General features: G+C 41.0%; 1 protein-coding gene and 1 long non-coding RNA gene across 2 annotated transcripts in view; one reads left to right on the forward strand and one right to left on the reverse strand.

Annotated features, from left to right (window-relative positions):
• Positions 1-2045: 2045 nt before the first annotated feature.
• Positions 2046-15311, reverse strand: LOC140685673 (uncharacterized). Its single transcript, XR_012058942.1, has 2 exons — positions 15256-15311; positions 2046-2379 (listed from the first exon to the last, which is right to left on the reverse strand). It is a non-coding gene; the product is annotated as an uncharacterized lncRNA (long non-coding RNA).
• Positions 3633-16758, forward strand: part of PELI1 (pellino E3 ubiquitin protein ligase 1) — a 135922-nt gene continuing 122796 nt past the window's right edge. Inside the window, exons 1-4 of the mRNA XM_015237045.3 lie at positions 3633-3668; positions 5714-5862; positions 9366-9502; positions 13810-13947. The gene's annotated coding sequence lies outside the window, so the exon portion shown is untranslated. The remainder of the gene's footprint in view (positions 3669-5713; positions 5863-9365; positions 9503-13809; positions 13948-16758) is intronic.

The following is a 16758-nucleotide window of genomic DNA, read 5'->3' on the forward strand; positions in this document are numbered from 1 at the left end:
TTATATACGCGTTTCTAAACCCGAGGGTGATGAATCCTAGTCTACATCCGGAGCAGTTTTGTTTAGAAGCTTATGGATGTTTTTTATTGAATACATAGGGCTCAGTCATGAACACTTCACATCCTCCTCTTTCCTCATTCTTGTACTTCGGTCAATGGGCAGAATTTTCCATTTGTCCTGCTTGCATATAACAAAACACAAAACACACAGACTGGCAGTGACTCACTGTGGCACTGGTCACAGCAAAGTTCATGGTCCAGCAGCTATCAGGCCACTTCTCAGTTTACCACAAATCTAGTATAGTTAATTTTACAGAGGCAACAATATGCTTTTGTTTGTGCCTTCATGAAACCTGAGGTCTTTTCTTTTTTTCTTTTCCCCCGGGTCCTGAACTATACTTATTCTTTTATTTAGTTTTTAAATTGTTTTTAATTGAAGTATAGTCAGTTGATGACACTGTGTTATCCAGAGCAGGTTTCCTACTCCCTATTAACAACTTATGTTTGGAATAAATACATATTATGAACAGAACCACCCAAACAGGTAGTTAATGAACATTCGTGGATTATATATTGACATAAATGTGTTTTTAAACTTTGAGAGGAGACAGAATGTTAACATCAAGGTCACCTCGTTTGCTCTTGATAACCTTGGTGGGCACCTTTCCGCTGCCTTCTTAGCACCCTCCCACATCATCTCTACAACTTGCCTGTGTGATTTTTCAGGTAGCATCTGTGTGAGCAACTAGTCATGTGCATGTCCACATGCGCACACACACACACACACACACTCACATGCACATATGATGCTTCTATGAACGAAAGCTGGTGCAGAACATTAACTCAATTCAATAGAAAAGAAAATGCTTTTTTCTTTCTTTTCTTAAAAGCTTGGTGCAGGCACCCTTCTTAGGGGCACGCTGTCAGTCTGGGCTTTTGTCCTGGTTGGCTCCTGGTTTTTTTAATGCTTGCTGGAAGTGCCACTCCTATGAACGTGCTCCGCAGAGGCCACTTTGGCTTGCTGCCACCTGCCCTCACTGGATTAAGAAGCGTGGATCCATTGCTATTATGGAGCCTGAAGCAGAGCCAAGAAGAAATCTCAAAGGGCCCTCTCCCCAGACACGTGTGAGTAGAATAAAAATGAGACACAAATGACGGCACAAAGCCTCCAGCACTCTTGGGGCAAAGTAGGGGGTGGGGTGCTGTGTTGTAGGCTAGGAGGATGTTCTAGTTATTGGGAAAGAAATGAAATTAAAGCATGTTTTCCTTTACAGATGAAGATCCTTCAGACCTATTATCAACAGGGTGGCTCTTTTTCTGTTGTTTATCCTCAGAGAGGGAACTGGAACTATTAAAACAAAGGCACACATTCAAGGCTGGGCAGGGCCGAGTGGAGAAGTGTCTCCATGACTTTCTAGTTATCCAGAGTCCCCATCCTGATGATCAGATAACAGAGGAAGCAATTGAATATACTCATTTATACTAAAGTGTTAAAGACTTGATGTGTTACTTCTCCCAGAGGCACCTACGCTCCAGAGGTAATTACTTTCTAGAGGCCAGTGGAGGGCAAAGAATATTTAACATAAATGAATATACAGAACTAATGGTAGAAATTCAGGCACCAGCACTTTCAACTCACCCTACCCAGGAAACCATCTCTTAATACAAGAGTGGATCTAAATATATCTGTCTGATGCGGTGACAAGAAAAAAAGGGAGTGTCATGCGCAGCAAACCTAGAAGGGTAAGTCATGACGTCTGCTATTTTCCCTTCCTCCTTCCTTTACCAATCATTCTAGCCCTCAGAATGTTTCCTGCAATTTCATGCGTCCAGTGCCTTTTTGCCCCTGTGACTAAACCAGTTCTGAAGAATCAGCAAAGCCTGTCACATGTTTTATTAGCCAAGATAGACTCAGTGCTGAGTTCAGTGCAAAATAAAATTAGAGGTCAAAAACAATGCCATGGAACAGAATAAAATAGAAACAAACAAACAAACCCCAGGAGGAAATGTCAGGCCCCGCAAGAACTATACAAATAGCACGCAAAGGAGAGAGAATCATTACTGTTTTTAATGAGAAAGAAGGACACTTAAGCTAATGATGCTTGATTATTTTTCCTTTTTACTATGAGAGTAAGAAGAGAAAAAAATCCATTTGGTCGTATCAGGGTCAGAGAATTTACCAGATATTCGCCCACCAACAGCCTCTCAGTGCCTCTCGGTCATTCCTTCGGTTGCCTGCACCATCGCCTTTTGCTTTGGCTCTCTCTGCTTTGGCTCCAGCAAGACACTATCATGCGATTCTACTTCATTGTGGTGCCAGGGCAGGAGGAGTGGTCCATCCCAGGAGCAGGCCCTTGAGAGGTGCACAGCCTGGAGAAGACTTAAAGACAATCATAAAACCAGCAAAAAAGCCAGTCTGCTTTCTATTATTGCCATGGCAAGCTATTCTAAACAATGTCAGTAATAAACTGCTCTCTCCCCACCAAAAAAAAAAAAAAAAAAAAAAACTTTCCTTAGTCTAGGTTCCAAACAATTGCTGCAATTGAGTTTTAACAACATAAATGTAAGCTTCAGTTTAGCACATTTTTTATTGCTTCTCCTTTAGTAAACGGCCTACATGGAAGTTGATTTGGAGGATTAACTGTGCATTTATTTTGAGAGTAAGTGCATAAGAAAGTTTGCTTTGGGCACAAGTGTCCTTCCTCTCTGGTCCTTCAAATCCCAGTATTCAAACAATTAATTCGAAATAAACAATGATAGCACAGTGATTGTAAAGACAACTGAACTAGAGTTATTTCAATACCATCATTCTGTGTGACCACTTAAGGTTTTTAGTTGTGTTTAAAGTTTCTGGGATTTATTATCAAATAGGATTTTCATGCATCCCTGCCAAATGTGTCCTCAAGTTGAAGACTTTTCCTATTTACTTAAACCGTTGCTTCATGTGAAAGAAATCTCCCAGAATTAAAATTAATGAAAAGTGTTCTTTGACCAAAGATGGATCGATGTGTCAGGAATATGGGAAGAGTAACAAGTTTGATGAAGTCATTGACAAATTTGCAGAAGTTAATTGCAAAAACAGAAACTGTAAAATTACTCTTCATGACTGTAAAAGACCAATAGGTAGGTCTAAGTTTTCATCTCTTTCTTCAAAATAACATTAATGAAATTGAAAGTATTACTTATAACCCTTCCTTCTTTTAGATTGTGACAGCTATTGTATTTTTATTTTTTTGTTGATATGATACAAAGTTTCATAAAAGAAAATACATTTTCTGGGGCTTATTATTGGTTTCATTGCATGATTATTACTAAAAATAATTCTGTCATATAGAAAGAAGGTGCACTCTGGGTGTCAAATATTAGCCCTAGCACCTCAACCTGTTACCCATTCTGTTTAGGGGCTCCCTGATTCTCTCCTTCCCACCCAGCCTCATTCCCACCCCTGCCTCCAACACCCCCACCCATCACGCCAAGAAAAGTAGATCAGATGTACTTAAAATCATTCATCCGTCCTCCCAGGTTCTTTCATCTTTCTCCTACTTTTTCATGTAAAGAAGGGAGTTAGGTTACAAAAGTAGGATTAAAACTCATTCCTCTACCCTTTCTTCCCGGTTGTTGCGAGCAGAGATGAACTGAAGACTGACCCTCCAGGAGCCACCTACCCACGTGAGTGAGGCTGGGGAGACCGTGGGAGGCAGGATGATTCAGCTAGCACAAGCCCTGCTGGACTCGGACCCCTGTGTCAAGGCATGTCCAGCCAGGAGCACTCAGGGGTTTTCCTCTCCAGAGGAGAGAGTCTGATGACCCAAGTCTTAGCACCCTCCTGATACCACAAGAACACTTGGTCCTGAGATGCAGCTTTCATCAGCACTGCCTGGAGCCCGCACCCCTCCTGCCCTGCACACCCAGGCCCCCAGCATCACCCTTAATCCTACAGAGAGAAGGGCGTTTACATTTCAATCCACATACATCTCCCTAGCCCCTTCCCAGCTCTGCGCAGCCTGCTGTCCCTAACTCTGAAAAATCAACTCAGAGCAAGAAGGAAAAGATTTCCCACCAAAAGTTTAGCACAAGATTATCATCACTCTCCAGTTCTCAAAATGTTCCTAAGTCATTTGATAGTGATTCGTTATGTCATTGTGTCACATTTCCTTCATGTTGATGATGGGGAAAAGTTATGATACTTATTTTTCATTTTTACTTAAAAAATATAATGAATTCCACTGATGACCTATTTCTGAAATCCACCAATCAAAGGAAATTGTAAAGTTCACCATAGTAACAGCTCAGTGTCAGTCACCCAAGTGAGAACTACACAGCTTAGAAGGCCCCGGCCAATTGCCGGGCAGAGCAGTGTTACCATCTCATAGCAACCAAGAGATCTGCATGGCAACATCAGTTGCTATATAAAAGAAAAATTAGAAACAATATTCCGCCAGGGAGAAATAAAGGTATTAACTGTTAAGTCATACTTGAGTCACGGTTGTGAGGACCCATCCTAAAATATCCACCCAAATATAGCTCAGATAATACCTGTCAGATCCAAGTGTCCACATGCTAGGAACCCTCCACCTACCACCACCTGGAATGAACGAGGGGCAACTCTCTATAGAACAGACCGCTTCTGAATAGGAAGGGAGAGAGTCTTTGAATACTAGAAACTGTAAGGCCTATTAGGAGGATAAATTACACATGAATCATCACATTTAATCCAGTGAGGGAGGCAGGGCAGATAGCATTATTATCACTAAACTCCCCATCTCTCCCAACCCCAAATCTTTCTCCCCTTCCGGCTCCCCCTCCGCTTTCCCATCTCCACTAATGGCAACACAATTCTTCCAACTGTTCAGACCAAAAACCTGGGAGGCCTCTTCGACAGTTTTCTTTTTCATGCACAATCCAGTCCATCAGCAGACTATGTTTTTTCTGCTTTCAAGATATATCCGAAATCCAGTCACCTCCACAGCTACCCCTTCATCCAAACAACCATCATCTCTCGCCTGGAGGCAACAGCCTCCTAACCTGCGTCCCTGCTTTCACACCCTTGCCCACCCACAGTCTATTCTTAACACAGCAGCCAGAGTGACCCTTCCAAACATAAGGCCTTGGCTCATGACCCTCCTAGGACTTCCTCACAGTGAACCCAAGCCCTCGACATGACCAAGACTGCACACAACTTAGCTCCCTCTTATTTCCCTCTGCCCCCATATGCTGCTATTGTCTGCTTTCCTCACCTGCTCCAGCCACACTAGTCTCCCCACTCTTCTTCCAGCACATCAGGCTCCATCCTACCTCAGGGCCTTTGCACTAGCTACTTCTTTTGTTTGGAACATTCTCCCCAGCATGTACCCTCAGGGCTCACTCCCTCACTTCCTTCAAGTGTTCTCTCAAATGTCACCTTTTCAATGAACACTTGTCTGACCTATTTTAAAACTGGACTTTGTACCCACATCCTTTACCCATATCCTCTAACCCTTTTCTCTGGCACTGTGGGTACCTAGAACCATGCCTGGCACTTACTAAGCACTCGATAAATATCTGATTATGAATAAAGGAAGAACTGTTTTACAGGTAAAGTAATTGGGCTTAAGAAACTAAATGATTTACTCAGAGGCTCCAGAACATATTAGAGCCCAGACTTGAACTTAGGTTTGCCAATGACTCCCCAAAATGTTCCACCCATTCTACCACATTTTGGTTTCCTTTTCCAGATCTACCACCTCTTCTAATAAGTGCCTTGAACACATTAGTTCCCTGGAAAGGAAGAAGGACTGCTGGGCTGAGGGTGTGGCCACAGCAGGAGTGAAGAGTAGGGGTGAGCTGGCCCAGAGCCTGAGTGATGCCCGAGGGACACTTCCAGGTGAGTCAGAAAGTGGGCTGAGGCCATGTCAACTGGACTCTGCCAATGACACCCCACAGGTGATGACCTCCCCCATGAAGCCCCCTTCTTGGGGACAGACCATTCAGCACTCCTATCCCTTTATTCACTCAGGTCAAAAACAAGAATTTAAATGGAATTTTTAGTTTATAAAATGTTTAATCAATTCTTGCTAATGTATTCTCAAAGAGTCTCAGCGTTGTATTAAGTATACATTGCATGACTGGTTGAAAAAAAGTTTTAAATCCAGTCACCAAATGTTTTCTGGCCTATACAACAGTTTTGGGGTTTGTTTTTTAAACAGAAACCACCTAGTGTTACTGGATTATGTGGAATGGTTTTGATTAAAACTGTGCTGAAAACTGATAGTTTGCCCATATTTTCTGCCCCAATTCTGATAGTGGATGGTAAAGGGTGGAGGATGAGATAAGTGGGTTCTGGGGAGAGACCACCCAGAAGCAGGGCACAGAGAGGAATAAACTTAAAGCAGGAACATTTTTTCTATTGACAACTAGAAAATGCTGATATGGACACAAACACCGTCGGCAATCTTGTTGGGTACCTGTTAAAGAAAAAAAAATCGTGGCTCTTCCACCAAGAAACTAGAAACATGAAAGACGAGATCAAGAATAGTAGCTACCCCTTTTGGGGCAGTCACATCGTGGCAGGCATTTTGCTAAGTTACCTTCATACAGGTTTACTTTTTAACTTCTCAGAAGCCCTGGATGGAAGGAGTTACGTCCCTATTTTGCAGAGTCAGCTCAGAGATATGAAATGACTTGCCCAAGGTCACACAGCTAAACAGTGACAGAGCTGACCCACTTGCCTCCAAAGTCCTTGTTCTTAACTGTTACATAACATCTCTCTTCAATAAGATTAATTCATGTGATATAAATAAACATGGAAGAAAGAGAAAACTTGAAGGTGACATAAGGAAACATTAAAAAAAAAACACCAAAAAAAAACCCCTCAGCAAAATCACTGATCTATTTAAAGCATTCATGTAGAGAGAGTTAGTCAGGTGTATGAAGGCCCAGAAAGGGCCATGTCCTCAGTCCAGCTTCTCAGCTCAAAGGCAGCACCATCATCCCCTTCATTTAATGCCACAAAGTTAGCTCAATACCAGTAGAAAAGGAAATGTCAATGCCTTGCTCAGAAAGGTTCGCATTGCCAGAGGTTGTGGAACACAAATTATTCTGTAATCATTTCCCTGTTGGCATAAAACTCACAAATAAGACGTTTCACTACACCAACAGCCCGGATGGCCAGCTCTCCACGTAGTCAGGTATCAAGGGTGGGCACCAAAAGTGAATGGAATATGGGGGGCTGGAATGTTCCACTGAAACTGGTGGGGAGGAAGGGGTGGATTTGTGTTAAAGCGACCACTCCTGCATCACATTCTTTCTAGTATTTTGCCTCAGAAGCAAATCTAAACCTAAACAGACAAAAATAAAAGACCTATTACGGATTCCTTTGTTTTTTTTTTTTTTAATCTGGCCTAATTTTACTGCTGAATGTGAAGTCAACATGCTGTAGGGTCTGGCGTTCTGACATAGTCCAGGGCAGTTTCTACCCAGACTAAACTTTCTGACTGTTTAGCCTGAGAAGCAGACGTTCCTCTGTTAAAGGTAGTTGTAGCTGCATTACCTAATATCAGGATCACCTTTTAGCTCCTTTCTACATTTTTCAAGCAGCAGCAGCTCTCACCTTTGCAGTGAAGCCACCTTTGACCACCTGTACCTGAAAGTCCTTAGCGTTTGTTGTCTGGACCAGCCATTAGGAACTTGTGTATTTACAAATATTGTACAAGCCAAGATGCCCTAGTGGAAAGGGCCCTGGAATCAGACAGCTGGGAGCTCAAAATTCCTGCTCTGATATTTGCTGGTTGTGAGATTTCGGGCAAGTTACTTACCCTTTCTCTCTGCAGCTCTGTCATTATAAAATGAACACAACGACCCTGAACTGACGGAGTTTTTTTTAGTGAGGAGTAAATATTGGGAAAGGGCCTAGTATAGTGTCTGGAACATAGCAAGTGCTTGATTATTATTTTAAAAGCAAACTACATAAACAAATGAACCAAGAGTTGGCCAAAATGGGAATGTAGCATTCTAACTGCATCTCAATCCTTGCTGAACTATCCTAATTAATTACAGATGTATCCAGTTCTCAGGAGAGAACTGGAGTACAAACTGGAGTACATTTGGAAAAAACGACATACTCCCTCTACCCGAGTTTTGAGACCAGTTTGCTACACTTCCTTCGAAACTGAATGATGGTTTTCTTCTCAGCTGACGCAAGGACCAAATATCTCAATCTAGTAATATTAAATATTCAATTTAAGCTCAACATGTCTCTTCTAATCTTTACAACATTTGACCTCATCTCACCAAAGCCATGGTTACAGGCAGCAGCATCTTTGTCTCAGTCTCCACAGGTCTTTTGTTAACCTGTCTGTCCATAAACAGAAACTACCTGTTATAATCAAAATGTAGATTTCAGGCTATAAATCCTGTTTAAAGGCACAAGCCCAACCCTAGAGTGGGTTGGAATAGTCTTTTGACAGATGAAATCTCAATTTTAAATGACATAAAACAGAGCTATATGTTAGCCTCTCCCTCTTCCTCAGAGCGGCTGAATAAATTATTTGGCACAGCTCTCAGGTGAATTGGATGGATGCCCTCCAGGCACTGGAAATAGAAAGGCCAGTGTCTTCCCTGGTTCTCATGTGAGTTTATCATTAGGAACTTGGGACAGCTTTATGAAGCAGTTGGACCTGTTGTCTGATATTGTTGGAAAGCTGAGCATAAACAATGGAAGTGGGGGTTGGGAAACAGTAGTGCTGATCTGCAGGCCCTTTCAAGCCCTTGGCTACTAGGGTGGGGAGCAGGAGCCAGGTTTACTTGCTGGAGGGCCCAGTGAGCCCTGAAGGAAAAGAATGGAAAAGAGGACTTTGGAACTGAAGCAACCTTGGGGAATGGGGTCAAGGACCCAGATGCCTGAATTCTGCCCTGGGGGCACTGGCTGAGTGTTGGTGTGGAGGGATGCTTTTACATAATACACACTTAACGCTACCCAAACATCCTCTGAGCCAACTCTAGGGCTCTTGTTCCATGTTCCCCAGAGAGAGGCCTACTAGGGAATAGAAAAGATAAGTCTGTCCATTTGGGATGCTAATGAAAGAACCATTAGAAAGAAAATGCACCTTGAATCAGAGCAGCAGATTAAGTCTTCAGACAGCAAAGCAGGGATGGCCCCAGTGACAGCTGCAAGAAAACTTTGATGACTTCCAAGGAGAATCTGTAAGACACACTGCCCTTAGAGTCAGGCAAGAGGAACCATGCTTTGGAGGGCCCCATATGTCACAAACACAAAGAAAAAAATTTAACAAACACATGGACAGCTTTGTCACTCAGGCTCTGGGTTTCAGCTGTGATGCACTAAGACCCTAACATTAAACATATTCTCTCCTGACTTACTCTGTTCAGGCCCCGGGGAAACATTTCCCTGCATCTTTTGCCCTGCATCCAAATGCCATCACGGATAGTGGGTATTGCTGCTGTGGACTTCAGAGATGGATACTGCTTCAGAGGGTGGATAGGAGTTGAGTAGCTAAAGCACTTAGGTAAGCGAAGAGCACAAGTAACTTGCCCAGTCTTTCCTCTCAGCATGCATGGGATAGATTATTGCAGAACAAAGTACTATTTTGCTGAAAGACAGTTTTCTTGCTTTTTTTTTTTTTAATGTTCCAGTTTGTCATTCCAAGAGCAGCACATATTTTAGAATCTGTTACTTTGATTTAAAACATTTTTTAAAAGTTTAATTGAAGTATAGTTAATTTACAATGTTGTGTTAGTTTCTGGTGTACAACATAGTGATTCAGTTATATATATGTGTGTGTGTGTGTGTGTGTGTATATATCCCTTTTCCTATTCTTTTCCATTATAGGCTGTTACAAGATATTGAATATGTTCCCTGTGCTAAACAACAGTAGGACCTTGTTGTTTATCTATTTTATATGTAGTAGTTAGTATCTGCAAATCCCGAACTCCCATTTTATCCCTCCCCAATCCCTTTGCCCCTGGTAACCATAAGCTTGTTTTCCATGTCTGTTAATCTGGTTCTGTTTTATCTTTTTTTTTTTTTTTTAGATTCCACATGTAAGTGATATTATATGGTATTTTTCTTTTTTCTGGCTTACTTCAGTTAGTATGATAATTTCTGAGTCCATTCATGTTGCTGCAAATGACATTATTTCATTCATTTTATGGCTGAGGAATATTCCATTGTGTATATATACCAAAACTGCTTTATCCAACTTTCTGTCAATGGACATTTGGGTTGCTTCCATGACTATTGTAAATAGTGCTGCTATGAACACTGGGGTGCATGTGTCTTTTTGAAATAGAGTTTCCTCTGGATATATGTCCAGGAGTGGGATTGCTGGATCATACGGAAAGTCTTTTTTTTTAGTTTTTTAAGGAATCTCCATACTATTTTCCATAGTGGCTGCACAAATTACATAATTCCATTGATCCCATGAATGTTAGGCTGGCCCTGTCTGTGAGTGACCCAGGACCCAGCCACAGGAAGGAACAGGATGGGGACACTGGTGGCAGTGATTCTGCTGCCTGGGGATTCCTTAGCTTTGCATCTATCATCTTGTATGTTCTCTCCCAGAGGGTGTGGCCTGAAAAGGCCAGGGTTACCAAACACTGAAACTAAAATCACTGTCTTTGACAAACATTCTCTTATTTTAACATGGATCCTACCTGCTGGCCTCTTCCAACAGGTCAACTGAGGGAGCACATTTGATAGTTGACTTATTTGAGTAGCAGGAACATTTTCATATAGAACTTTCACTCTCCCCCCTTTTGAGGAATGATGGAACAGGAACCTCCAATTTCTCTCCCCACTACTTGCTGTTGCCGCCCAAGGGAGGAATGGCTGCTTCTTAAGGATGGTGGGGTAGCTGAATGTCATAATAGGAAAAATAGATTCTTTTTGCCCGCTCCTGTGTTTCCTGTCTCCATAGTAGGAATCCAGGAAGGGCCTCTCACAAGGGGAGGCCAACCATCCTCCTTCCCTCCCTGTTCAGCCCTGGCTGGGTCAGTGAGAGAACTTTTGACCCCCACAGCTGGTAGGTTAGTGGTTGGAATCTGCACTGCAGATCTAGTCATGGGCCTCTAGTCACACTTGACACCTGACTTGATGACTCAGCATCAGAAACAGAAGATCATAGGTCCAAGTTATAAAAATCTCTGTTTTTTGAAGTTGGGGCCCACTAACTCAGAGAGGATGTAGAAGACTAGGTCTCTTGTGTTTCAGTCTAAGGTGACCAGCTCTGGGTTGGCAGACAGCCCTTCTCCACATAGTCATTTGAGGGCTCAGGCTGGCAGTGCCTCTGTCATTTTCAGCCCGTGGCTTCCAAGGCTGTTCTAGTCAATCCACCCAGAAGGGAGAAGAGTGAATTTTGTATTTAACATCTTGTACTAAACTTTCAGTCAAGTCTTACCCCAAATTGCAGCCTTGTTTCAGCTGTGATTTGGGGAATTCAGGGGAAGAGCCTGCATCAGGCTTGGGATGGAGTAGGAAAGAAGAAAATGTAACTTCCCTCCCAGTGCTGCAGGTAGAGGCTGGCTGGGGTGTGGTGGCTCTGCGAGGTGGCTAGAGGAGAAGCTATTGGTTCTATTTCTAAAAACACACAAGCTCACACTCTTAGGGCCCCTAAGAAATATCTGGGAGTATTTGATGGGGTTAACTTCCCATGACGCCTGGCAGAGGCTCAAAGCTATTATAAAGTGGGTGTCAAATGTGACTCAGTTTTGTGGCCCCAACTACAAAGGTCAATACATATAGGTCAAATGAGCGTTTCTGTTCCAGTTGACTTTAGTTGCTTAAATTCATTTATTCATGTTTATGGAGCACCTACTCTGTACGAAGCACTCACTGTTCTAGGCACTAAGTATAAAAGAGTTAAAAAAAAAAGGCAAATCTGACTTTATGAAAAAGTCTCTGGCCACAGAGGGGAAAACCACATTGCAAGGTACATTGTATATCTCTTATGTCCTAATCAGGAATAGAGAGAATTATCAATATTTGAATTTTTAAAGCTATGATTTAAATATGCTTTTGCTAAATTATAAGGAAATCTGATCCAGTCCATAAGAATTAGGATGATATAGTAGATGTGGCACATCAGGAGGATTTAGGAGTATATCTTCACCCTAGAATAACTTTCTGAAAAGTGAAAAGGCCCTCTAAAGATTTTTAGCTCTTCCGTACCCCAACCCCCTGTAGTAACCATTGAGATTTCCTCTTGGCTCTTGGCCAAAATCTAAATACTATCTTGGCCACTCACATCTGAAAAAAACAGAACAATGAAGTCCTAGAAACAGACAGTCTTTAGATATTTCTTTTGAAAAGAACACTAAATAGAGCATCTAAATCTTCTAACTGCCATTGCTAACGTAGTCTGTGTAAAAATACAATAGTGAAGAGGCAAGGACCAGAAAGTTCCAAGTTGTCAAACATTGGCAAGATACTACAAATCATCGCTCTTAAAAAATGTGGCTGTCAGAGCCTGTGATCCTGATTACCAAGACATCTGTGACTAAATAATGCTGGTTATGGAAATTGCTGAAAAGTTATAAATAAATGTTAAATAATACAGTACAGCTCATTCCCCAGGTGTTGTTTCTCTTCTCAAGTAAGGATCTACAAGAACCAAGTGTCAGCATGCAGCTTTGCTGTGGGTGTAAAGCTCTAGAGAGATTGTTCAGTCACATTTGCTTATGTACGTTTACTCTATCAGCCTCAGTAACATAATTATTTCTTGCTTTGTTATTTCGTCTGTCCAATCTAAATCAGTAGTCTGTTCTCATAAATAATTCAGCATCTGCCTGGGCATTTATTTGTAATATTATCTTACGTGATGTTATGTAGGAAGAGGGAGGCTAGTAATGCTTCTATATGGGGAAGTAACATGTCTTTCAATCTTTCATATTTGCGGAGTGGTTCTCTCACATCTTTGCCTGTGAATTTACACTGAACTTTCTCTTCCAGAAAGCCTGGTTTCATGCACTTATGCGTGCCGCAACATTTGATACAACTGAAACTTGATAAGAGGGTCCAGTCTAGTCAAGTATGGCTACAAAATGATCTACCACACATTTAGTGCCTGGTGAACCTGCATCTATTTATATATACAAACAGGAATTGAAGGAAGTGAATCACATCTGCATACACTATGGGGCAAGCGGAAACTTTTTTTCCCACAGCAAAATAATGGTGATTAAATGCTGTCCCATTCTGAATTAATCTCACTTAATACCAAAAGAAAAAAATATATATATATAGTTAAAGATTAAGAATGTTGAGGATTTTATGAATGCAGAACACTGAATTTAACCTGAGTTTTTTTTCCAAACAGAATTTGAGATAACATTATTAAAATTTCTAGGACAAATTAGATCTCAGAGCCAGGTGTTCAAATTTGAGATTTGTAGATTTGTTGAAATCTTGCTGGCTTACCTCCTACAAGATATCCTACATATATTTGGAGCTATTGGGGAGTTCACCATAATTGCAACAGACATCCTCCAGTTTCTAAACAGAGTTAAGGAAGATAAACTTTGAAAACAGAAAGAAGTCCATTTTGAAGGAGTTATAGTTACACTTCTCTTGACTGCCAGTGACTGAATAAGAGTATACTTTTACTAAATTATGAAACCTACTGGGGTCCAGGTCAAGTGTTCACTCAGAGACCTTTACGCATGCTGTTCCCTCTGCTCTACCCCAACTTCCAACCTAATTTCAATTCACCCTTAGGATCTCAGCTTCCCTCACCTTAGAAGAGGTCAAGTGCCCCCCTTTATGCTCACATGGTACTCTCTATCTCCACTTTGTGTCACTATCTCCTCTTTGTTTTAGTGGTTGATTGCTGTCTGCTTCCCCCGACAAACATAAAGAAGCCTTAGGAGAGAAGAACCACGTCTCCCTTATTCACCACTTGCCAGCCATGTTCAAGATTGTTGTTCAATAAGGATTTGAATGGATAAATCAATGCATGTGAGTGAAAATAACAATATCATTTATATGCTTGCTTACTATATGTCAGGCTCTCTGCTGAGTATTTCAGGTGTGAAAATGAATGAATGAATGACCATCGAAAGTGAGTGCTAAGAATGTTAAAATTATCTGAAAGAATAGTAGATCTCATCTTAAACAAGTTATGTGTGAAGTCTTTTTGTTTACGTAAAATTTAGGGGAACGTTCCAAAGTCAGTATTACATCATCCACCTAACTTGCAAACCAGGGAGAAACAAATTTTATGGGTAAACTGCCAAGGGCAAAGCTTGGAAAAGACCATCCAGGATAAAAGAGTAAGGTGCCAGCCAGTAGTAGCCAGAAAAAAGAGAAGTTAGGAGGCCCAGAGTAAATGTACATTTTCCTCAGATTTTCAAAGAGGTCTGTGGACCCTAGAAGGGTTAAAAACTAGTGCTGCTTGTACTATTTTGTGAACTGCATTGTTCATTCAGTTCATCTTAATCATCTTATCGCATGATCAAATGTTCTTCTGCAATATCTTTTCAAGTGGCTACAAGAATTCTGTTGCATACACTTGCCATTGTTTATTTAACTCTTCCTTTGAGATTGGGCAACCTAAACATTAGGTTACCTCCATTTTTTTGCTATTATCAATTCATAGCTAAATCTTTGCCCTTATCCTTATTTACTTGGAGTAAATTTAATATATTGAAGGGATCAAATTATAGGGGCCAGTGTTTCCAATTGTGTTTGAGAAGAAAATGGATTCACACCCAGGCCTGAGATCATATCCTTCCTTTAATTCACAGAGCACAAAGCTAACAACTTCAAAGCATTTAACAGCATTAACAACACTTAGCATTTTAATCTACTTTCATTGAGTTGCTTTACCATTTCTTCATCTTGCCTCAATCAAAGCAGCAAAATGTTAACAATGTTAAATTAAAAGAAATTCTAAAGGAGCCATCTGGGAATGGCAGGACCTTGGTCTATGGGACATTCTTTTCTTTGGAGGGGGGGAGTTAAGTAATTAAGTTTATTTATTTATTTTTAGAGGAAGTACTGGGAATTGAACCCAGGACCTTGGTATGCTAAGCATGCAGCTCTACCACTTGAGCTATACCCTCCCCCTCTATGGTATATTCTTGACTATGGATATTTAAAATACTTGTCATGATATTTCTTCTAACTCTGGAGAGTTTTTTAATGTGTGAAATTAAGTGATAATCTTACAAAGCAATCGTGGACCCCTCTGCTAAGAAAAATCTCTAGTTTTCTACACTAGTAAGAATTTTTAAATGTCAAAACAGAATACTTTGAATTTCTTACCTCCTAAAAGGCAAACCAGGCCGTTCGGTGGCTTGTGTGGTCCAAAGAGAAAAGAGGTTCTAAAATCAGTATGAAACCAGTCCTACTGTGACATAATAATGAATAGAATCACTGATTTCAGAAATAACAGAACTCAGGGTCTATGAGAAAGTCAACTTGGCTCACATTCCTAGAGAAGTGAAAGTTAATGCCAGAAACTATACATGAGGAATCACAATGTTTCCGCTAAATGAAACCTTATTGTGCAGGATGCTTTTCAGCAGTGGCCGTTCTTACAGGACAACTGCATCTCAGATACGAAACTACAGTACAGCTAACGAACCTCATTGAACGACTTTGTCTAGGATTGCTATTTTGTGATGCCAGGCCTTCTGGCATGTCAATCATTACCTTGAAAAGCTTTTTCAAATAACTGATCCCAATCTCTGAAAACACTAATAGATTCCCCAGTCTATAAAACTCTCCATCCCGTCTTTAATCTTTCAAACCTACATGTTGTCATAATGGATAAGACAAAGCCCTTAAGATGTATTTGGATCCCTTATAATAAAGATCAGATAATTAAGGGATCTGGGAAGGAAAAGCGCAAAAGACAAGAACTTGTCTCAACAGTTTTATCCCATTTTCGCATTTCTAACAAAATTTGGTTTCCAGAGATGATACCAGAAGAGGGAGAGAAGTGGCCTTAACAATACTCCTGTGGATTTTGAGGTTTTTATTTGTTTCTGTTGTTGTTCTGGGTTGTTTTGTTTCGTTTTACAAGTTTGAGGATTTAATTAATTGTTGTTCTTCCAAAATTGTAGTGTTTCTCCCTTTAGTCCATTGCAGCAAGTCACTGGCTATCATGTTTTGAACAACACTTAGCTCAGGTCAAATGCTTTATGAAATGGACACCACTCAAACTTGAAATGGAACATTAAGACCCACAAGGGCGCTAATGATCCTCCACTGATGCTTCTCAGGAGTTTTGCTTCTGGTCCACAGGGCTGCTCATTCTTCTTTACACATCTTTGACTACAGTACAGATACTTCGAAGATCCTCCCCTTGTATCCCTGAGATAAACTAAGTTCCTGAAACATTTGCTACAAAAATTAGTGCCACCCAAATAGTAGAGATTAAATCATCCCAGACTTCCAGCCAAATGGAAACTCCTCCCTCTGGTAGCTCAACAAAAAAAGGAATAGAAGCAACTTTTTATGCAAATGTAAAAATACCCATCAATTCCAGAACTGCTCACAACAGAGTCCCAGAAAGCTGTCTTGTTACTAAAAGATCCCAAATGAAAATATAAGAAAACAGGTTCAAACAAATAGGGTGAAGTTTCAACTTTTGGAGATTCTGGATTTGTTCACGGCATACTGTTCTCTCTTGGATTGGCACAGAAACTAAGGAAGATCTGACCTGGGAATCTCAAGAATGCTGTATCCGGCTCATGGATGCACTTGGCAGAGAGCACCAAACACAGGAAAGTTCTGTTGTCATGACCATGATCTCAATGTGGG

Source organism: Vicugna pacos, chromosome 15 (genome assembly GCF_048564905.1).
Source record: "Vicugna pacos chromosome 15, VicPac4, whole genome shotgun sequence".
In the NCBI taxonomy this organism is placed as follows: Eukaryota; Metazoa; Chordata; class Mammalia; order Artiodactyla; family Camelidae; genus Vicugna; species Vicugna pacos.